At 44.7% G+C, this 24,011-nt stretch overlaps 1 long non-coding RNA gene across 2 annotated transcripts in view; it reads right to left on the bottom strand.

The window, feature by feature from the left end:
• Positions 1–1,203: 1,203 nt before the first annotated feature.
• The window catches only part of LOC123480805 (uncharacterized), a 28,727-nt gene continuing 5,919 nt past the window's right edge, over positions 1,204–24,011 (bottom strand). The window contains exons 3-4 of one of the 2 annotated variants that reach the window (XR_006656918.2): positions 10,311–10,440; positions 1,204–2,291 (exon numbers count right to left, since the gene is read on the bottom strand). This is a non-coding gene — a long non-coding RNA (uncharacterized lncRNA). The remainder of the gene's footprint in view (positions 2,292–10,310; positions 10,441–24,011) is intronic. The other variant, XR_006656919.2, reaches the window with a different exon arrangement.

The raw sequence follows: 24,011 nt of genomic DNA, 5'->3' as shown, positions 1-24,011 counted from the left end.
TGGTGCCACATGTGGCAAAGGCAGAGGCTGGTGACAGGTCAACGACAATGGGATCTGATAGGAGGGGAAAGTAGCAGGCGTGGGCCCCATCGAGCTCTTTTTCCATGCAGACTGGGGTGGGAGTCAGCAAGATGCCCCCATTCTTCCAGGAGATAACTCATTCATTCCCCATTCACTGTACTCACACCTGCTGCCACCAGCTCATTCTCAACCCTCTAGAGCACAAAAAAAACTGCTTTTCACTCCTGAGGAGGACATAGAAGCACACAGTTCCTCTGGCCCCAACACTGCCTGGCTCACAGGGCAGGCCCAGGCAGGCACTGGTTTTCATGTCTGCCCATTAAAGTCACTTTCTGACCTGGCTCTTCTATCTCTTAGCCCCTTCTCCTATCTACCAGCCTGTCCTCTGAGGGCAAATGAAGAGCAGAGAGGCTGCTTCCCAGCTCTGGGGTGCTGCTCACCCTCTCCCCAAACAGCTAAGCTCACCAGTGTTTGTGGAGCACCTCCTGTCTGTCAAACAAGCCACAGCTGTCAAGACGATCTGCAAAAGGCTTTGTCAGCAGGCAAACTGGGTGCAAGATCTGGCCCTAGAGCTGGCTAGGTGTGCATCTTTGTGGAGTTACCAGCCTTTCTGATTTCAGTTACCTCCTCTGTACAAAAGAGAAATGGGTACCTTGCATGATCTGAGGCTGAAACGAAATATCTGTAAGTCACCCAGTGCAAGCTATGGCACACACTGGACAGTCAATAAGTGGTTAGCTCCAACCTCTTTAATAATACAATTATTGTTAATTGAACATACCAGTCTCAGATATGGGCACTCTACCTACATCATCTCGTGTAATCTCATCATAAACCTATCAGGCAACAATCTTCATTCCCTTACAGAGGGCAAATAGATTGCTCAAGGTCACACAGGCAGAAAGTGGCAGAGCTAAGATTTGGTCCTTCTGATCCCAAACACAGGCTTTCTGATCTTCACAGCATGGGTTCCCTCCTGCTTTTCCACACACCAGAAATGAGCTGACAGCAATGAATGGAGCAACTTGGAGGAACCAGATCCTAGAACCAGGAGCAGGTACAGGGAGGAAGCCCCGTCCAAGACCCACAGTTACAGATCTTGAGGTGGAAGGGAGGAGCACCATAGCTTAAAGTACAATGACACAAACTGATGGAGTCTCTACCAGCTTGGTTGGGGGGTGGGGCACAAGGGGACCAGGAGTCCACTTGGCCAACAGCACAGGTGGGGAACTGGTCGGTTGACACTCAAAGCCCTGCATGGTCAGTGTTAGGGAGGTGTGCTGGTCAGATACCTTACTATTCAAAGAGTGGTTCCGGGACCAGCAGCATCACCTGAGCTTATTAGAATGCAGAACCTCAGGCCCTCCCAGTCCTCCTGAATCTGAATCTGATGCTAAATAATATTCACAGTGTTCCTTATGCACATGAAAGTTTGAGAAGCACTGGGTCAGAAAGTAGCTAGTCCTCAGCCACTACACTGGGGAAAGCACAGAGCCGTCATTCTCCACCTGGGCTGGATATTGAGCTTTTAAAAGTCACAATGCCAGGGCCAACCCAGATAACTTAAGTCAGAGTCTGTGGGCGTACGACGCAGGTATCAGTGTTTTAAAACTTCCCAGGTGGGCATGAGAGTATGGTTGTTAAGAGAAAGAAATCTGGAGTCAGGTTCCAATTGTGATATTTACTGACCATGTGACCTTGGGCATGTCATCTCATGTCTCTGAGCTCCAGAGTCCTCAACTACAGAGCAGTGACAATAACAATATCCAGGGCACAGGGCTGTTTGTAAGGGTCTGTGACTCAGGAACCACGAATGTCCCTACAAACCATACAGTGCTGTCATGGCGGTACCTCTTCATTTTGCTTTTCATGTCACAGTTTCCCTGCAGCTCAAAACCAAAGGAAGTGAGGCCTCATTTCTTATGGTTTTGTTGCTTAATTCAACCCTGATTCATCCTCACGAAGTCCCTAGAAGGCACAGAAGAAGACCGTCCACTGGATTTACCTCACTTGATGCTCACTGAGTCCCCCACCTACCCTGCTATGTGACTCACTGAAGGGAGTGGAGAAAGGGCAACCAGGTCCGATCTCCCAAGCTTACAGTCCCACCAACCAGTCAGCACTTTTAGCTCCAAAGTCTTGTCCAGGATGTGCACAGACGTACTCATCATGTGGGCTGGGGTCAAGAGTGCTACTTCAATCTCCACATGAAGTCTCTTCCTTGCAGCCAGATCAGGATGAGTCAACTGCAAACTAAGACAGAAGTTCTGCTAGAAAGAACAGGAAAAGATCTGTGTTCAAGCATGAGATATCAGGTAGGTGAGGATCAGGTCCAGAATTTTATGCTTAACCCCAGCTCTGCCTCAAACTTACCCATGCCATTAGATGAGTTGTTTAACATTCTTTCTAAGTTCTGACCTCTCCTCCTTAGTCATGCTACAAATCTCTACTAACCATTGAAATATTGTTGGAAAGTTATGAATAGTCCATCCAATGTCAATTGGTAAAGATACCTTATATTTAGAGATATTGCATTATACATAAAGCACTTGATAGATGGTAAACAAAGTATTATTATTCACATTTTATAAATTTAAAAACTGAGATTGGGATCCATTGATAAAACTGCCCAAAGTCTTGAAGGTTTATGTAAAAGGCAGTGTCAAGAATAAATTCCAGCCCTGATCAGTGTGGCTCAGTGCGTTGGGCATCATCCCCCAAAGTAAAGATCTCCAGTTCAATTCCCAATCAGGGCACATGCCTGGGTTAGGGGGTTCCGTCCCCAGGTGGGACACATACGAGAGGCAACCAACTGATGTTTCTCTCTTGCACTGATGTTTCTCTCCCGTTCTTTCTCCCTCCCTTCCCCTCTCTCTAAAAAATAAATAAATAAAGTTCTTGGGGTTTTTTTTTAAAGAATAAAATCCAGGACTTCTCGCTCCTAGGCCAATGCTCTCCCACAGTGCTCACTTCAGCTAAACTCCACTAAATGTATCCATGAGAAACATGTTTCCATTTCTACCTCCAAAAGAAGAAAAAAAAAGAATAGTGGCAAGTGTGCCCTGTCCAGTTGTGACTGGGCCTGCTTTAGAATCAAAGGGACAGAGCTTCCAGCCAAGATAGAGGTGTAGGTAGTCACACTGTGCCTCCTTGAACAACCAAGAGAAGGACAACAACAATTTAAAAACAAAAACAACCAGAACTGACAGAAAATTGAACTGTATGGAAGTCCAACAACCAAGGAGATAAAGAAGAAACATTCATTCAGACAGTAGGAGGGGAGGAAATGGGCAGCTGGGGTGGAGAGGACTCGCGGCAATGCAGTGACTGGCAGACCCAGCAAGGTGGCGGAGTGTGGAATGGGGCAGGCAGTGCGGCCCCACATTCATGCCTAGAAAAACTGGGAGGAACAGCAGGGGAGCAAAACAGACCTCTCAACCCAGGACTCCAGCATGGGGAAATAAAGCCTCAAACCTCTGATTGAAAACACCCATTGGGGTTGAGGCAGCAGCAGGAGAAACTCCCAGCCTCACAGGAGGGTTTGTTGGAGAGACCCACAGGGGCCTAGAGCGTGCACAAGCCCACCCACTCAGGAATCAGCACTAGAGGGGCCCAGTTTGATTGTGAGTAGCAGAGGGAGTGACTGAAATCTGGCAGAGAGTGGAGCAAGCACCATTGCTCCCTCTCGGCCCCTCCCCCACGTACAGTATCACAGCCCAGCAACCAGCATTACCCCGCCCTGGTGAACACCTAAGGCTCTGCCCCTTTATGTAACAGGTGCGCCAAGACAAAAGAATGGCCCAAATGAAAGAACTTATCAAAGCTCCAGAAAAAATACAACTAAGCAATGAAGAGATAGCCAACCTATCAGATGCACAGTTCAAAACACTGGTAATCAGGAAGCTCACAGAATTGGTTGAATTTGGTCACAAATTAGATGAAAAAATGAAGGCTATGCTAAGAGAAACAAAGGAAAATGTACAGGGAACCAATATTGATGAGAAGGAAACTGGGACTCAAATCAATGGTGTGGACCAGAAGGAAGAAAGAAACATCCAACCAGAAAAGAATGAAGAAACAAGAATTCAAAAATATGAGGAGAGGCTTGGAACCTCCAGGACATCTTGAAACGTTCCAACATCTGAATTATAGGGGTGCCAGAAGGAGAAGAGGAAGAACAAAAAATTGAAAACTTATTTGAACAAATAATGAAGGAGAACTTCCCCAATCTGGCAAAGGAAATAGACTTCCAGGAAGTCCAGGAAGCTCAGAGAGTCCCAGAGAAGCTGGACCCAAGGAGGGACACACCAAGGCACATCATAATTACATTACCCAAGATTAAAAATAAGGAGAGAATATTAGAAGCAGCAAGAGAAAAGGACACAGTTACCTACAAAGGAGTTCCCATAAGACTGTCAGCTGATTTCTCAAAAGAGACCTTACAGGCAAGAAGGGGCTGGCAAGAAGTATTCCAAGTCATGAAAGGCAAGGACCTACATCCAAGATTGCTCTATCCAGCAAAGCTATCATTTAGAATAGAAGGGAAGATAAAGTGCTTCTCAGATAAGGTCAAGTTAAAGGAGTTCATCATCACCAAGCCCTTATTATATGAAATGTTAAAGGGATTTATCTAAGAAAAAGAAGATCAAAAATAGGAACAGTAAAAATGACAGCAAACTCACAGTTATTAACAACCACACCTAAAACCAAAACAAAAGCAAACTAAGCAAACAACTAGAACAGAAACAGAACCACAGAAATGGAGCTCACATGGAGGGTTATTAATAGGGGCTTGGGAGGGGGAGAGAGGGGGGAAAGGTACAGAGAATAAGTAGCATAAATGATAGGTGGAAAATAGACAGGGGGAGGGTAAGAATAGTGTAGGAAATGTAGAAGCCAAAGAAATTATATGTATGACCCATGGACATGAACTACAGCGGGGGAATGTGGGAGGGAGGGAGTGGACAGGATGAGTGGAGTGAAGGGCTAAATGGGACAACTGTAATAGCATAATCAATAAATATATTTTTTAAAAAAAGAATCAAAGGGACAGTTTAGTTTCCACATAAAGTCTCTGCCAAAAAGAAGGCTTGCAAAATGTGTATTTCATATTAAAGAGTCTTTCTGATTAGAGGAAAGTGGAATGCCAAGGAGAATGTAATGGGAGACCACTGGAGATGCAGGTGTACAGACTTAAAAATTATTCAGCAACTCCTCACAAGAGGCCCCCAAGGCCCCCAGCTTACTGGGAAGACTGGTGCTCCATTCCACCCAAGTAACTCAAGGCCAAGAGGAAGGTCGTGGCCAGGCACTCCAGTTCCACTTAGGACAGGACCTAATGGGCTTTATTTCAAAGGCTGAGCACAGTAAACACCTTGAGGGAGTCTGCCCAGGCCACAGTGAGCCTCTGTCTCTGAGGACTGCCTCCCACTCCTTAAGTAGAACCAGCAGTCCGCTTGTAGCACATACATATCCTCACTCAGCCAAGGAGGGGCATCCAGCCACCTGAACTGGGTTAACTGAACTGAGATGAGGAAAACTCAGGAGCTAAGAGGCATCCATTTTACCCCATGATCAAAGAAACAGACAAAGTCACATCTGCATCCTGACCAGGACTTTGTCTACAATTAATGTCTCTTTCAGAGGGAGCAGAGGACGAGAGTAAATGAAGGGTCTGGGTTCCTAATAGCTTCAGAGCTCCGAGCCCCAACTTTCAAAAGCTCACTGTCCTTGGATTCTGTAAGCCACTCCAACATCCCAATCTACTCTTTTTTCTTTCTCTCTTCTTTGCACACCCACCCCTACCCTCACTGGCTATAGTTAGTTTGTTATTAACAACCCAAAGAACCTTGACTAAGACCCCAAGTAAGAGAAATTACCTACCATTTGATGACTGTTGGGCACAGGTACATGCTAGCAAAAGAAGTCTCACTCTCGCCTCCTCCAAAGGCCCATGCAGTGGAATTTAGAAAAGTATCTAAAGACAACTTTAGACCCAGTGGATGTGTCATGAAGTGGTTTAAGGCAAACAGAATATGATGAATAAGTAAACTGAGCTAATTCCTAGACCAAATTTTTTTAAATAAAATAAAATCAGGTCCACTTAGGGTTTAAAATGGCATCTGGCTAGATGTTCCTAAGGAACTGTCTCCAAACCACTCTTTAAATTATTTATGACACAGAAAACAGGCAAAAATTCACAACAACATGAAAAATGAAGATCAACCAACAATCAGGTACCAAGACCTGGAAGGAATTTCTATCACATAAATAAAGCTAATGCAGCTGAGCTGCACGGAGACAGACAATCCATGTCCACCTTGTGAAACAGAGTAGCCCATTCACCTGAAAAATGACAGGAAGACTTTGCCTTGCTCCCACTTTCTACCCCCAGCTCAGAGACCCAGGACCAAAGCAAACAAAAACCTGGCTCTCTACAGTGGGTGCTACTCTTTTTCCTGTTATTTCATGGCCAGAAAACTGTTCTCTGTCCTCCAACCTACCTATATTCACTCACAGAATGGAATTCCTGGAAAACCATGGAGCAGGAAGTAGAAGAGGACTAGCAATGGCACATCATAGTTTGGAAGATATTTTTTCCACACATGATGCTTCATAGGCAGGACAGAAGCAGTTGGTTCTAGAAAGTGAGATTTCACACACTCCGTCAGTTCTGAATGACAGAGAACAGGCAGGAGATCCCACATCAGTTCAGTGAGCTACATAAGATGAATCACATCGATTCTGGGCACTGTTGAGTAGCTGTGCACCTCAACTGGCCCTCCAGCTACAGACCTAAGGAATACAACAGTGAGGAAAACCAAGGGCAATCCACACTCCTCTCTGTTAGCAGCACCATGTCCCCATAGAGTTCTACTTGCATAAAGGTAAGTAAAGTGAAGGGGGTGGCAGGCATGGGATGGGGGGACCCTCATGGGGTCTATAGAAAAACAATGCCGCATACTGGAAAGATAACATTACCCAGAAGACTAAAACAAGAAGCACGCCTCTGAAGATGATTTGCTATAGAAACCAGAAGGCAATTTCAGGAAATTGACATCTGTAATATAAAAAAAATTACGTGGCCCTATGAAGTTGAAACCGAAAACTCTGTGGAAAACAAACTGAGATAAACTGATACCAAGATAAGCTTCAAAAACTGTCACCGGGGATGACATCTTAGGATCTCACAGAAGTGTAATGGGTGAGAGCTCCTTTGTTTATGCTAAGCCTAACTGATTCTTTTAAAGTAAATAATGAAACAGACCTTCAGACCTTTTAGGTCACAAGAGACAGAAGCTAGTTTAAACAGTGAGTTTTCATCCAATTAACAAAATAAACTGACAAACAAAATATAAACAGAGTCATGGATACATGGAGCAGACTGACAGCTGTCAGAGAGAAGTGGGGACTGAATGAAAGAAGGGGAAGGGATTAGCCAAAGAACATATATATGCATGACCCACAGTCTGTGTCACAGCCAGAGGGAAGAGGAGGCGGGGGCTGAGTGGAGGTGGGCAAAGTGGGGGGAAATGAGGACATCTGTAATAGTGTCAACAATAAAAATAAAATAAGGGGAGTTTTTAAAAATAGTTCATCTAAAACAAACATTAAACAATATTCAGTTATTATCCACCCAGGCGACAACTCCTTACTTTTGAGAGTTCTTTTATCGAATGTCTAAGCAAAAGAACACTATACACCCAATGGAGAAAGATGGTGTTCTGAAACTTTATTTTTGACAGAGATGATGGGAATGTTAAAATCCAATAATAACTAGCATTGTGCTAAATGAAATAAGCCAGTCAGAGAAAGACAATTACCATATTGATTTCACTAATTGATTTCACTAACGAACAAACTGAACAAACAAAATAGAGACAGACTCATAGACAGAGAGCAGGCTGATAGTTCTGGAGAGGGTTAAGGGGGTGGGTGGAGGGATAGAGCAAAAAAGAAAGAGAAAGAGCTCACGGACATGGAAAATAGTATGGTGATTGTGGGGGGGGTAGAGGAGGAAGAGGGTATGGGGGGATAAATGGTAATGGAAAAAATAAAAACATGGAAAAAATCCAATAGTAACTTTATTATCTCATTTGAGATAGTTTCATTGTCCAAGTTACTCTCTTTTATGTAGTAACAGTAAACAATTAAGAAAGCAAAATTCAGGAACTTCCAGCCAAGGCAGAGGCATAGGTAGAAACACTTTGCTTCCTCGCACAACCAAAAGAAAGACAACAAATTTAAAGTAAAAAGATAACCAGAACTGGCAGAAAATTGAACTGAATGGAAGTCTAACAACCAAGTAGTTAAAGAAGAAACATTTATCCAGACCAGTAGGAGGGGTAGAGATGGGCAGCCAGGTGGAGAAGACTAGAGGCAAGAGGGTGGCAGGAGGACCAGAGTGGGCGAGGCGGTGAGTGGCAGAGCAGGTGAGTTGGTGGCTGGTGAACCAGAAGTCCCACATTTGCATGTGGATAAACCAGGAAGAACAACTGGGGAGCAAGCCAGACCACACAATCCAGGGTTCCAGCCCAGGGAAATAAAGCCTCATAACCTCTGACTGAAAAAACCTGTGGGGGTTGCGGCAGTAGGAGAAACCCCTGCCTCACAGGAGACTTCATTGGAGAGACCCACAGGGTCCTAGAATGTACACAAACCTATCCACCTGGGAATCTGCACCAGATGGGCCCAATTTGCTTGTAGCAGAGGAAGTAACTGAAAGCCATCAGATTGCTGAGCAAGAAGCATTGTTCCCTTTCAGACTGCTCCTCCACATACAGCACCACAGCACAGTGACCTGGGTTGCCCCTTCCCAGTGAATACCTAAGGCTCCGCCCCTTACTACACAACATGTGTCCCTAGATAAAAAATATATATGGCCCAAATAAAAGAACAGATCAAAGCTCTGGAAAAAATACAACTAAGTGATGAAGAGACAGCCAACCTATCAGATACACAGTTCAAAACACTGGTAATCAGGATGCTTACAGAAATGGTTGAGTACTGTCACAAAACAGAGGAAAAAGTGAAGGCTATGCAAAGTGAAATGAAGGAATATATACAGGGAACCAACAGTGAAGGGAAGAAAACCAGGACTCAAGACAACAATTTGGAACAAAAGGAAGATATAAACATCCAACGGAAACAGAATGAAGAAACAAGAATTCAAAAAAATGAGACACTTAGGAACCTCCAGGACAACTTTAAACGTTCCAACATCCAAATTACAGGGGTCTAGAAGGAGAAAAGGAAGAGCAAGACATTGAAAAATTATTTGAAAACATAATGAAGGTAACTTCCCCAACCTAGCAAAGAAAATAGACTTCCAGGAAGTCCTCGAAGCTCAGAGAGTCCCAAAGAAGTTGGACCTATGGAAGCACACACCAAGGTACATCATAATTATATTATCCAAGATTAAAGATACAGAGAGAATCTTAAAAGCAGCAAGAGAAAAGGAGACAGTTACCTACAAAGGAGTTCCCATAAGACTATCAGCTGATTTCTCCAAAGAAACCTTACAGGCAAGAAGGGGCTGGAAAGAAGTATGCCAAGTCATGAAAGGCAAGGACCTACAACCTCGATTACACTATCCAGCAAAGCTATCATTTAGAATGGAAGTCAGATAAAGTGCTTCCCAGATAAGTTCAAGTTCAAAGAGTTCATCATCACCAAGCCCTTATTATATGAAATGTTAAAGGGAATCATCCAAGAAAGAGAAGATGATCAAAAATATGAACAGTAAAATGACAACAAACTCACAACTATCAACAACAGAACCTTAAAAAAATAATAATGAACTAAGGAAACAACTAGAACAGGAACAGATTCACAGAAATAGAGATCACATGGAGAGTTATCAGCGGGGAGGGGGGAGAATGGGGGAAATGGTACAGGGAGTAAGAAGAATACATGGTAGGTACAAAATAGACAGGGGGAGGTTAAGAATAGTATGGGAAATGGAGAAGCCAAAGAACTTATGTGTATGACCCATGGACATGAGCTAAGGTTGGGGAATGATGGTGGGATGGGGGCTACAGGGCAGAGGGGAATAAAGGGGAGGGAAAAATAGGACAACTGTAATAGCATAATCAATAAAATATAATTTTTAAAAAAGAAAGCAAAATTCAAGGCAGTTCTAATAGATATTTTATAAGAATTTTGTGAAAATCTTTTAGAAAAAATACACAATGATTTCATAATGTTATTATAGTCATTTCAGGTGCTGTACAAATACACCCAACACTTGTACATTGGAAGAAATACAAAGAAGTTGATCTGTCACTTACAAAGCAGCCCAAGACAAATGTTCCCAATAGCCAAGAACAGCTCTTCACCATTGGGCACCCAAGGTAACCAAAGTTCTGCTATCTTCATCATGTGGCCTCCAAGGTTGTTGTTGTCATTTCCTGGCACTCACTAGAATGGGGGCAAAAGAGAATGGAGGAGAGCTCATTGAATGGTCTCATGGGGAATTCTTGTAAGTCACAGACATCACTTGGATTCACATTCCATTGACAAGAACTCATTTACTGGGTAAATATCAAGGGGCTTCGGGACTATAAAGAACAATTCTGGTCTCCCAGAAAACATAGAAAGGAAGCTGGGTTTGATTTTTTTTTAGTTTCCAAGAAGATAAAATTATTGAACAATAATTAAAAGCCATACGTAGGAGCAATAAATTAGTGGAATTACATGGCAGAAAATCAAGTAAGTAATTATTTGATGGCAAACTTGAGAAACACTTTCAAAGGGCAGAGAAAGAGAGCAAAGAATTGAACCTATCATGTTTTACCTATTTGAGGACGTCCAAGTTAAGTCTCACAGTCAGTGGCAACTTATAATCATTGTGGCCCAGAGAGCTGTCACGGCCAGGTTGTCAAGTCCTGAGCGTGGGGGAACCTGGTCTCAGCTGTTCATGTTTTAAGCACTTAATTGAGTTATATACATTGCTGTGACTACATGTAAGTTTAATTGCCATTTAAAACGTCTTTTGAAAGATTACACTGTGATTTGGCATTGGAACAAGAAGTTACTGTGTATGCAGAAAGGCGTGGAATTAGAGCAGCAGGATGTAATTTGATATTACTGAAGCAAGTATCTGCTATTGGAGCAATGACTGAAATTCTTTTTTTTTAAGAAAAAAACGAGTGCTTTACCAAAATGAAAAGGAAAAGAAAGTTATCCTTAAATAGAAGCTGTGTTTGTTTTGTAATTGAGATGCATGAAAAAGGATTGCCTATCACACACCAAACAATGCAGCTGAAGTCAGGAGAAACTGCCAAACCTCTCAAAATAGATGATATATTTAAAAAGGAGAAAAAATCTGGTGTGAGCTACGTACCAATTTCACAGAACTCTAATTGTAGCATTAGAGCGTAGTTCAACTGGCAGCAATTTTTCTTCCTTACACATAAAATAATAGTGTTTCTTACATACAATCAATACTGTCTTGGATTCAATAAAATACAGTAATTAAAAAAGATGACAGCTATAAAAAATGAGGACTAGAGATTCAGTGTACGTATAATGTTTCTGAAGAAGAGTCCAGAATGATCACAAGACAAGCAATCACTGAAGATATAATTAAAGAAAACTTTCCAAAAATGAATGGGAAGAAGGGAATTGGAGATGAATAAAATGGGCTCACTAAGTTCCAGGTAACAGTAACTAAGAGAGACTCATACCCAGAAATATCTTCACAGGTTTTTTAATTTAAACAAATAAAAACATGTTTTATACATCCAGATCAAGAGAGAGAGATGAACGGGGAGAGGTGAAGTATCTATAAAGGAATACAAATCAGGCTGACCTTGGTCTTCCCTCTTCGACAACCATAGAGCAGCATCCACAGACTTCTTAAAGTGGAGATTTAGATTCAAGTATTTTACAGACAGATAAATTTTGGCTTTTGAGAGGAGACAACAGAAAGAGCTCAAAATGTCTGCCACTCACATATTCTTCATTTAAAAATGTATTTCAACTGACCAAGTGATGATTTAAAATTATGAGCTCAAGAATGGGAAAATCAAAATATAAAATGACTAGCAGTGAGCACTGAAACCAATTAGACATAGAGATAGGTATAGAATAATTGTTTAAATACAGTTACAAGACCGACATGTGTCAAAAAATACTCTAGAACCAGGAGACATACATCAAAAAATAATTTAATAATAACCCAGATCCCACACTCATATTTAATTAATCAACTTTCAGGTAAGAAGGGGGAACAGAGGGAAATAAAAGTATACAAAAGTCTTCCTTCTACAGAGTTGTGAGCTTTAAAATACCATTTTATTTTTTACTTTACTGATTAGAGAAATATTGGCTGATTTCATAAAGATTATTTAGAAACCCATTACATATCAGAGTAGACCGCTGACTTTAAAAAGATAAATAAAACTTCACCCCTGTCTGAAGGAATTTAGTCTGAAGACCTCTAGTCAACACACAGGACAGATTTTAATTTGTTACAAGAATAATAAACACATTAAATTCCTTGAAGAAACCCATGGAGAACCAGTGTTCAAATAATGCTTAGATCTTACTGCATACCAGTATCTTCTATTCCTTCTTCAAAAGATCCCTACAGTCTGGGAGGAAAGGATGCAGAGTTCTTGTTTACAGGCTGGACTCGTGCAACAGCATCACTGGTGTCGCGGAGGAGGACAGACTCAAAGCTCCAGACTGCGGGAAGCTCCCCGCAGGGACTATTGTTAACACACACAGCACTGAGGCTTGAAGTCAGTACACACACCAGGTGTTTTCTATCCACTATTTAAGTTAACGCTCACACCAGCCACTCAAATAGGTACCATTTTTCCACTTCTACAGATGAGAAAACAAGCTCAGAACTATTGTTTTCCAAAATTACACAGCCAGTAAATGCGTGGCAGAACGGGATCTCCAAGCCAGGAATTTTGGCTCGAAGAGATTAACTTTATGATTTATTAAAGTATTGATACAGGTGCTTCCTCTTTTACAAAATACTGATGCTGCTGCAAGGTCCTCAGTCCCGCAGTGCTTCAGTCTGCTGGAAGGCATCCACGACGCGGGTAGGGGCCGCTTCTCCTCTCACAGAACTGTCCTGAGACATTCCCGGGGAGCGCCCTGGTCCCCGAGGCTGGACTAGCAAGTACCAATTAATGCGCTTTCTGCCCTCTTTGTTTCTTGAGCTAACCTTTCTCTTGCCGGGAAGGAAAATTGGATTAAGTCATTGATTTACCCTAAAGAGTTCAAGTTCTAATGCATTGCTCCTTCCCTGGATCTTAAAGAGGGGAAAGTACTTAAAATAATGCATCTTCAGTAGAATTTTAGACACCGCCAAGGGAGTTATTTTTGATTCCACCGCTACCCTCATTCCACCCCCACTCCAAATTCTCCACATCACATCGCATCGAGACAATGGTTCCCGTGTGTACCGAAGACCTTGGCTCCTGTTGGTGTTACCTAACTCACTGTCTTGCTCCCCCATAAATCCTGTGTAGAGAACAAACCAAGGCGCAGCTCCCAGACCAGCCAACCCTGGAAGGCGTCTGTCTTCGCGCCCCGCGGCTTCTTTCTGCGCCGCCAGCCGCTCGCGTCCCCAGCGGCTGGGAGGCCCCGCGGCAGCTGGCGGGCCGCTGCTGCCACCTCCTGGCCTCCTCTCTGCAGTTGCACTCAGCCGTCTCCCGCTTCCACCTCCCAGCCCACCCTAAAATCCTCCTCAGGAGTCTGGGGTCTGTGGGCCCTCGGCCAGCCGGGGGGACTACGTGATTGCTGGGCCCGGGAGGGTGATGACTCTCCCCGCAGGGGCTTCCTTTCGGGCGACTAGCGCTGCGCAAGGAGAATGGACGCGGGCGAGAGTGCAGCCGGCAGGTGCCGGCTCCCTCCTTACCGCCTGGAGATCCGGAAACGTCACAGTCACTCCGAGCCACAGCCCGCCGGCCCCGCCCCGGACGCCAAGAAACAACCAAGCCCCCCAAATCTGGGCCATCCTAGCTGCGTAAAGGAACGAGGATTACAGCAGAGGTTTTGAAACTCAGATTCCTATGTCAGACCCACTGAATTAGAATCTCCAGGGCAAGGACAGGAAACTATTTTTGCCAAGTTTCCCAGGTGATCCTAAAGGTGAGACAGGCAGCGACCCACCCAGTTCGAAAACCTACATGATCTTTACTCAATGTTACCAGCGCGCGCGCACACCACCACTCCCAAGGCTGTGAGAAAAGAAACCACCAGTATTAGGCCGTGCGCCGGGAATGGGAAAGACTGCACTGAGAACTCATCACCCTGCCCAGGGATGGGTTTCCAGCCTTCTCTGCTCCGAATGACATTAGTTGTTCCCTAATTTTTTGCACAGCCTCCAAGGCCAAAAGATATACCTAAGGGTTCTATTTATTAAAGCCCAAATAATGTAATAAGCATGTATGTCCTAATAACTGAATAACTGCTAGACAAAATAAACATATAAATTGGGGAAATATTTTTATTTTATTCTTAAATAACCACAACTACTTACTAATGGGATGTGGGCTGGTTGGGCACTGCACAGCATTTCAAACCTTGGAATCAGATTAGACACCACCACCCTCCTTTCCTATTCCATATGGATTTTCCCAAGGCACTTGTTTTTTATCACAGCAACCACCACAAAGCCAGCTTCCCAAAGATATGATGTCACTAAAAAGCATGCAAGGCATCTAATGGTGCAACTGCAACTATCCTGAAGGAGTTACAGTTTGCTTGGAATCAGACAGATGTCGAGTCGCCTTAAATGCTTAAAATGTCCTTTGGAGCCCCTGTGACTCCATTGCAGGCCCCAGGGACACCTCGGCACAGAGGATGAGAATGTGGGTGGACTTAGGCTGCATTCACCATCTCATCTCAAACATATTCCCCAGGGTTCCAGCTGCAACGACCTTCTTCTTTCTTCCCTTGCATGCGCCAGCTGCTCTCCCTCGGCAACACGTTTCCTCCGTGCTGTTTTCTCCGCTTTCAATGCTCTTCCTTCTCTAGGACCTGGCAAAGCAGACTCCTTCTCAGCCTTCAGGTCTCCATTCAAATATCACCACACTTCATGAAGCCTTCTGGAGCCTCCCACAAAATCACTCTGTTAGATCAGCTGGTTTGCTTGCCTTTGTAGCTCTTATCACTATCCAAAATTATCCTCGTTGTTTATTTATTGGTTTACTTATTTTTGTAGCTATTGGAGTGTGAGCTTTATGAGAGCAGGGAATTTTGTTCATTACTGTTTCAGCAGAAGCCAGAACAATGCTTAGCAATAAGTAGCAATCAATAACTTGAATAAATGAATGCAGCTGCCAACCCCAGCCCAGAGAAATAAAGGTATGCAGATCCCTTTGCTTTTCACAGCAATTGTTTAAAAAGTGATATGATTAACCCCATTAATACATGAGGAACTTAAGATTCAGAGAACTTAAGCGTGCAAGGCTGCACAGCTAAAGTGGCAGAGCTAAAATTCAAATTCAAGTGTAGCAGACTCCAAGGCTGCTTTTTGTAAAACCATATTGCCTTCCCTGGACTTTCATTATCTGCTCAGAAAAGCTGAGGCCAGTGGCAAAGTCGGGAAATGGAGCCTGGGGCTAATTCCCAGGGTGTTCAGAGAGAAAATGGCCAGGCTGGAATTCACTTCCTAGAGGCCTAGCCACACACCTCCAGCAGACACCAGCAGAGGTTTCCTTGCCGCTCTGATTCCTCCCGCCAGGCCCAGAGAGGCCTCTTGAAGATGGATCTCCTGGCCTGGCCTGTGTTCCGCTGTAAACTTAATGACACGTGTAACTGGTGGCTGCCTCTCACTGCCAAGGTCCTGTTGATCACCCTGACAGGGGGCGTTGAACACGCAAGGCCACAATCTAGCATCTGATGAACACACAAGTGCCTGAGGCACCTCACGCTCTGGGCACTGCACTGGGCACTAGGGGGCCCACATTTTAGACAGTCCTTGAATGAAGCGCGGATTATCAGAGCACACTTATCTGCAGTCTCTGGGGAATTTTAGGTTCTCATGAGCCCCTGGGAGGAACTGTGGAGGAGATACACAGGCCAGACCTTGGGTGTCTGGACACTGAGTTTGGGACCCTCCTATGAAGGAGAGCGCCCTTCTCCTTCATGCAAAAATTCCTGCCCAACTCCCAGCAAGTGCTCCAAAGGCTTCTTGACTGGAAGGGAGATTGAAAAGGGGACCAGGAATAAATTGCCTTGAGAGCTACCAAAATGTCTTCTCTTTTTATAGGCATAGAATTGCAGCTGGGCACTGGCTGCCAAGGAACTACATTTCTCAGTGCTCCTTGCCTCCTGGGACTAAGTTTTCATCATTGGACACTGAGCAGAAGAGACACATGTCACTTAAAACACCTCCATGTTCTTTCTGGATCCCAGCATTAGTCAGCAGTTCCAATGCCCTAGGGCATGAGGCTGGGTTCCTGAATGACCATGTGGAATAAATGAGCTCATTTGCTCACCACAGACCGCTAACTGAGAGAAACAAACCTCCTTTTGGGTCATGCTCACTGTGGAGCTCTTTAAGCCGCTGTATTCTCACGTGTTTTTCTCACAACAGCTTGGCCTTTCACCCTAACTAATAACAGGAGCAGGCAATTTCCTGGCATCAGTCATACCTGGTTTCAGCTCACAATAGGGATGTCCACTAAGGATCAACTTAATATAAAGTGGTGCGTAAGAGTGTACTGAGCACTCCTGGGGAATAGCTAAGTGCCTCTCCACTGCCTCCCCTGCCACCACCTAAGAGACAATCATGGCTTCTCTCTCCTTTCCAACAGTTACCCACCTCTTTTCCTCCTGCCTCTTGCGTCACCTTTTCCCTGCCCCTTTGAGGCACAACAGAAGATCCAGGAGAAACTGACACACACTCAGTAGCAACGCTGACCAGCTGAGTGCTCTGGGGCAAGTCACCTGCCTTCTCAGGGCACCTTTCCCCTCCTCTCTAATGAAGGGCTGGATCTGACCAGGACTGCTCATTGGAATCACCCAGGGAGCTTTTTAAAATTGAGATGCTCGGTCTCATGCCAGACCAAAATAAATCAAACTTCGGTGGGGCAAGAACATAAGCACAGGAACATATGTTAGAACATATGCTCTAACATAAGCATTAAATTCAGTCTTCAGGTTGCCCCATCACACCCTAGAGCCAAGTGGTTCTGATCACAGTGCAGCCCAGCCTTCAGTGGACTTTGTGTCTTTGAGAGCCCAACGCCTAGGGCAGTAGTAGTTGTCACACATAGTAGATGCTCACTTTTCCTTCTGAGAGGCTGCTGTCATTTTAAATAAAACTCCATGTTTTATGGGGAACCATTCCAAGCGTGGGAAATGTGGCCCAGCCCCAACTCGGAAAAGCCAGTGGGGATCGAGGTTGGCAGGCAGGACCCACGTCCATGGATAGGTTCTCCTGTGGAGAATCAGGCCTGCATTGTACCTAGACTGCTGTGAGACTTGCTCTTGCTAAAACTCCCTCACCCGGGATTGAGGCAGCAAATATTTACTGAGTATCTTTAACTTCCTAAAGTCTGTGCTAAACCTCCCAAGTATGGAGTGTAACCAGTTCAGCCACTTTTCCCCTTGATCTGTAACATCCTTCTCTTTGAAGTAATTAGCAGCATTCTGTCCTTGGTTGTCTGTACAAGGTAATCACCTACAGTGAACCTGTGCCTAGTAAATGAGGACCATCCTCGATGTAATGTGCCCAGAAAAGCAATAAAAGCCTGTCCAGGCAGGGGTCAGGCTCTCTTGGGCCCTCTCTGGCCCTCTCGCCTTCTCTCTCACTTAGAGAGTGGCCATGCCGTCCCTTTTTCTCCACAGGATTTCTGTAGTCCGTGTGTACTTGTCTATTGCTGCCAACACAGGATCCTGCGGGCCGGGATCTGCGTCGATGTTTCCTGCATTTGATTTCAGAATGCATGAATGGAACTTTCTCTAAGAAGAAGAAACACTAAATTCAGTTGCTTTTTACTCCTATGGGGTCTCCAACAGATTGACGCAGGAGAAAGAACATGGGCTTTCCATCCCAGCTCTTCTCCCTTGCTGAGTGTTTTGGGCAAATGACTTATTGACCCCACCTCTAACCAATGTGGCCACTTCAACTACAAAGTAAAGAGCATCCTGGAGCAATGAAATATCCACCTTGTAGCAGCCCTGGCTGAACCTCTGAGCCCAGTTTCCTTAGCTATAAAATGGGAGCAAAGATCGTCATGACACAGATTCAGTGCAAAAATATAAACAGTGTGTGTCAAACAGCATAGCACCTAGCATGTGGGAAGTGCTCAATAAATACTCATTTTCTCCCACTTCCCCCCTAAAACTTTTCTGTACCCTCACACCCATACATTTGTGTCCTGTGAATGGGGAGAGCCACTGTTCCACAGCCACATGAGACCCTTGCAAGGACACCTCCAGATGCAAGGCCACTGAGAGGCTGGCGAGGCTCGGCGTGGTCCTGGCAAGGCAGCCACTAACACAGAGCAAGTTTTGCATTGCCCAGTTCCAAGGGCTCCTTTCACCTCCAAGTCATCACAGGCTTGTCTGGTCACTGTAAGTTTTCTGGAAGATGTCAATGAAGTGTCTTGAGGAAGTGGTATCTTTTTCTAAATTTGATCAAATTTGTTCTGTCAACCAGTGGCAGGGTGCCACCTCCACCCCCTTTCTCATCTGCCCTAATGTGACATTGTCTCTCATCAGCCAAGCAATCAGCCTGCCCACAAGGTAAGTCCGAATGGAGCCCATCCCAGGGACACACAGTGTGAACGGGAAACACAGCAGGAGAGATGGAGAAGATGAATCCCACAAAGAGATACCCTGAAGTTTCCATTCCCTGGGAGCTGCCAGCCCCCTGCAATGCAGACCAAACCGCCCAGCTCCCTACAAGGGCTCCCACTTACAGCAGCTACTTATGAGCTTCCAGATGGACAGCTCTACTCTGTGCCACACTCATCGATCGCCCTTCTAAAGCAAACTGCCTGCCTTGGGCCCCTGCTCCAAAGGCATCCCCAGGCCCTTCTCTTCTGTATCACACTCTCCCCTGCCCAGATCATCACAACAGGAAGCAGTCCCACACACGGCCAATTAGCTGGCTGGCCAGAGACTTTTAATGTGGCCTAACATTAGAAAAAAAGGGGGCAGGGTGGCATCCATTAGATTTTGTCTCAGGAAACAGAACGGAAAATGCCATCCCCCCCAAAATAAGTCCATTGGTGGCAAGCACCAACGCTTAAATATCTTGAGGTGAAGAGAGAAGAGACATGCCAGAGGGATCACAAAGAGGTAGGGATAAATCAGAATTATGAATAAGTAGAAGCTATGATGCAGAGAGAGGCAAACATGGAATACCAGCAAGGGAGCTGGTCAGCAGCACGTAGAGAATGGAGACCTACAGAGAGAAGGCAGGTCACCTTATTGGGGACAACTAGAACAAGGACCTCGGGTTCCTGCTCTAGTGTGACCTCTGTGGACTGTTTTTCTCCCCTGATGTACCACTGTCCTTTTAACTTCCTCCTCAAATTCTCTCCGTTGGTATGAAAAAGTCTGTTCACTGCAACTAAAAGTACTCTAGTAAGACAGAAGTGGAGATGGACAGAGAAAATCACGAAAGGAGCCAATTAATAAGGGAACCACCTAAGAGAAGAACAACTATTCTGGAGTTTCTCGGAATAAGACTAATTAACACGTGCATAACCATATGCAAATTTTGGCTTGAAAAATTTATGAGAAACATGGAAATTGAAGCCAAGTTTGCAGTCGCTCTCTGTCTCTCTCACCAGTCACCGTTGCAAAATCAATTCATTTTCATCGGAAAGCCAGATGGGAGCTTTGCAGTCTACAGCTCTCCCACCCACATCTCAGTGGATCGTCTTTTTTTTTTAATTGAATTTATTGGGGTGACCTTCTTCAGCTGCAAATAAACCCTGGAGCAAATAGCGAAGGGAGAAAAACGTCTTGAAATACGCCCTAGTGGCCACTAGAGGGAGGTGCTTCCTTGTGAAACGTCGCAGCCAGTTAGTTACCCACCAGGGAGGATTCCTTCTTAGCAGAGACCAGAAGATGTAGGGGTAACTGGTTCCCTTTTTCCTCGTAGAGACGTGAAGAGGCAGCACCCACTCGGCAACCAGATGAGGTCTTTCCCTTCCGTGGTCGAAACAAGGCTGTGTGTCACAAAGCTCACGTTTCAACCCAGAGTTCACACATAACCTAGCAGCAGGAGTGGATGGGGAGGTGGAAAGAGGGAACCAGGAGAACTCCAATGCTGCCTCAGAGAGCTGAGAGGACACGGGGCACATCTACTCCATGGTGCCTTGAGCGGCAGAATAGGACCCATGGGTGAGAGCTATGGGGACAACTTAGCTTCTCAATACAAGAAGGGCTCCTTGCAAACAGAGCTCTCCAGCCATGAAGTAGGTTGCTGGACAGAGGACTAATCAAACTGGCCATGACCATATTCTGGGTGTGATGTAGATGGGACGCCTGTACTGTGTGGGAGGTTGGTCTCATGATCTCTGAGATTGCTTCCAACTCTTGAGTCCACAGGAAGGAGAGTGGTCTACGTTCCCCTGCCCTCTGGGAGGCTCTTTGCCTGCCATACCACTAGAAGCCACCAGGGGGCGGGGTTGCCCTGGAAGAAGCCTTAACCACTGAAGTTTTCAGGGCCACAGCTTGAGAGCTAAATGCCCACCCTGGACTGAAAGACTGACTACCTGTTAGGTCAGGTTAGCACAACGGGTCTGGCTTTGTTGCATCCCAACTGCTCCAAACACATTGCAAAGGCAGGTAAAATATAAAAAGGGGAAAACAAAAAATATATTATCTCCAGTCACCGGCCACCAGCACAAGGACTGTTTCCAGACCAGAGGTTCAGGGGGCCAAGAGGAGCAACTCTAGACAGGTGGAATTGAACACATAGAAAGAAAAAAAAAATCCCAAATCATCCTATTCCAAGTAAGCCTGCAAATCCAAACTTACAAAACACATGAAGAAATCAAATGCTAGCATAACAGACAAAAACATTAGCAATCTGAACATGAAGCAATGCAGTGAAATCAGTTTTAGGAAGCAGCAAAATAAACATACAGAAGTACATTGAGAATGTTCCTGAGAGAAATGAAGGCATCATGTCTGCCATGCAAACAAGGGCAATGGCCAAGCAGCGCATGCAGCTGGCCTACTGGAGCAGCACCCACCGGGTGCTCACAGAGAGGAGCAGGAGGGCAGCACAGAGAGGTCTAGCACAGCCAGACATCAGAGGGACCATGACTCTCAGACTGAGGGGCCTTGACACCGTTGACTGGGTGTATATTGTTTTCCTCCTCAAACAACCAGAGGCTGGGATGTGACCACAGTGTGACGTGGCAGAAACCGAGATCACTGTTCTTGGTGGGAGGTAGCACCAGTATTCCCGGATGGGATCAAGGCTGAGGTCCGAGCTTGGGGGTTGGAGGCTTAGCAAACTGGTGACAGGGACCCATAGTTGAGGAAACACAAGCTCCCATCCAGCCAGGCACGATGAGCCACAGGGCTGGCACCCGGTCCTTGCTGTTGATCAGGACTGATTGTTGTAAAGACTGGGCCAGGTCTTACGGGTCCCTGCAGGAGTCTTTCCCTGGGGGGTTCAGGAGGGAATTTGGGAGACTTAAGATGTTACTGGTGACTCCAGTGGTTTGAGGTCCAAGCTTAAAGGAGTCCCTCTCTTGAGACTTATGTCCTCAAAGGCAGACTAGTGTAGTAAAAAAAAGCACTGGCTCCAGAAATGTGACACCTGTGACTAATTTATGTATAACATTAGGCAAGTCACTTCCTCTCTCAATGCCTCAGTTTCCTGAACTATAAAAGGAAGTTAAACAAATGATCTTTAAGACCTCATAATTCTAACATAGATGATTAGTAATTCATTCCTTTAATTCTTTTTTTCTTTAAATTTTTTTGTTTGTTTGTTTTATTGATTGTAGAGAGATGGGAAGAGAGGGAGAAAGAAGAGAGACACATCAGTGTGGGAGAGAAACAACGGTTGGTCACCTCACATGTGCCCTGACTGGGACTCAAACCCATGACCTTTCAGTTTGCAGGACAACGCCCAACCGAGCCACACCAGTCACGGCAATTCTTCTTTTTTCTTCATATAAGCCCAGCACCATTTCTTTTCTATGGACTTTGTTTCTGATTAATATTAATATCATTTTGTAGTGTTCATTGTAGAAAATTTGACAAAAGGGAAAAACCCAAAGAAGGAAAAATACCACCACAATATCACTAGTCAGAAACAAATGGCTAATGTTTGGCTGTAATCTCTACTGGTCTTTCTTTTACTGTGCAAATATACATGTCTTTTTTTTTTTTTTACAGAAATTGGGTAATAATATCCACTACTAACTGAACATGAGATACACAGCAGGCTCAGAACCAAGAACTCTGCACGCATGTGACCACTCCCTGCAGGGCAGACAGCCCCATCTTACAGAAAAGACCACGGCCAAAAACTTCCAGAATTCCCGGATTTCTACCAGACTAGCTTTCTGAGCTGGTTTTGTGTGATTCTTTTTTCACTTACTTCACCTTTAACGTGTTCCCATTTTTCAAATACTTTCCTACCATACCATCAAAGTTCCTCCAAGATAGTAATCACACAGTCCCTTACTGTTAGCTTTTAAGTTATTTCTCATTTTCACTATCATGAACAATGTGTGATTATCTTCTTCCTGTGTACGTAACTCTTTCCACTGAGCCATAATTATTTCCTTAGGGTAAATTCAGAGAGGCTGAATGTCTAGGTCAAAGAATATGTGTATTCTTAAGGCTATTAAAAAATAGTACCACGTTGCCTTCCCCCCAAATTGAACAATTATTCCCCCTTCAACAATTTATAAAAGTCCCATTTACCTGTAACCTCATTAATGTTGGGAATTACCTTATTTTTATTAATCTTGCTGATGTTGTCAGTGAAATTTCTTGTCAATAAAGTTGAACCTCTTTCTAATGCTATTGACCATTACGTGATTCATTTTAATAAGCATTTCTTATAGAAATTCTTGGGAGATATGAGAGAAATAAAGTATTGACATGAAAGAAAACAGAAATTAATCATACTTATTTAACAAAATCAAGCACCTAACATTCACAGCACACATGACAAGCCCCGCAGACATGAAAATGAGTAAGGCGTGAAAATGGACAGACCCTGAGCACCCACCGCATGCAGGCGTGTGAAGCACCATGAGAGACACACACCCAAAAGGTGCAATACTTGTCCTCCAAAAACTTGCAATCTAGTTGGGGAGGGAAAAAACCAACATAACAAGAAGGTGTTTTAAATGTGTAATAATTTCTCCCTTCCCTGTTCTTTCATGGAACAGCCTTTCTATCTCCATTACGGCTTTCTGAGTCAGCCTTAGTCCACTGTTTCGTGTTTGCATGCCTCTCTTCTGGATCACCTGAGAGCCCCCAGCGCAGGGGCGGAATCTTACTCACACTGCTGTCTCATCATGTCACACGAAGGCTGAATGACTCCATAACTTCTTCCTGATTATTCAGTGTTGTAAAAGAGTGGCAGCTTGCCATGTCCTCTCCCCACTGCCCGCCCCACCCCCATGTTAGTTCTCTGCATGCCTGAGAGCATCAGAAACACAGGCAGGCCCCCAAATACAAGGTTTTAGAAATATACATTAAATTAACATTAACAACATTAACTTATCAGCTTCATTAAACAACTACCACACTCTCCTCAATGGCCAGCGTCCTGGGATGTTCCTGTCAATTCATTTACATGGCTGAACATGTAAGGACACTCAAGCGTTTGGGGTTTGTTTGCTTCTCACTACTTCTCACACCTTACTGATGTTCCCAGGGATTTCCTGCCCTCCTGGGACCTGCGGGCCTCCTGATGAACACCGTGCAGGAATGTTCCCTGAGTTTTCCCTTTCTGTTCACTGAAATACCTTAGCTGTGTAGCCCAAAGTGTCTACAACTGGCTCAGCTAAACACACATTTGC

Source organism: Desmodus rotundus, chromosome 5, assembly GCF_022682495.2.
Source record: "Desmodus rotundus isolate HL8 chromosome 5, HLdesRot8A.1, whole genome shotgun sequence".
In the NCBI taxonomy this organism is placed as follows: Eukaryota; Metazoa; Chordata; class Mammalia; order Chiroptera; family Phyllostomidae; genus Desmodus; species Desmodus rotundus.
The sequence above is the reverse complement of the archived record's forward strand: the minus strand, read 5'-3'. Positions and strand labels throughout refer to the sequence as shown.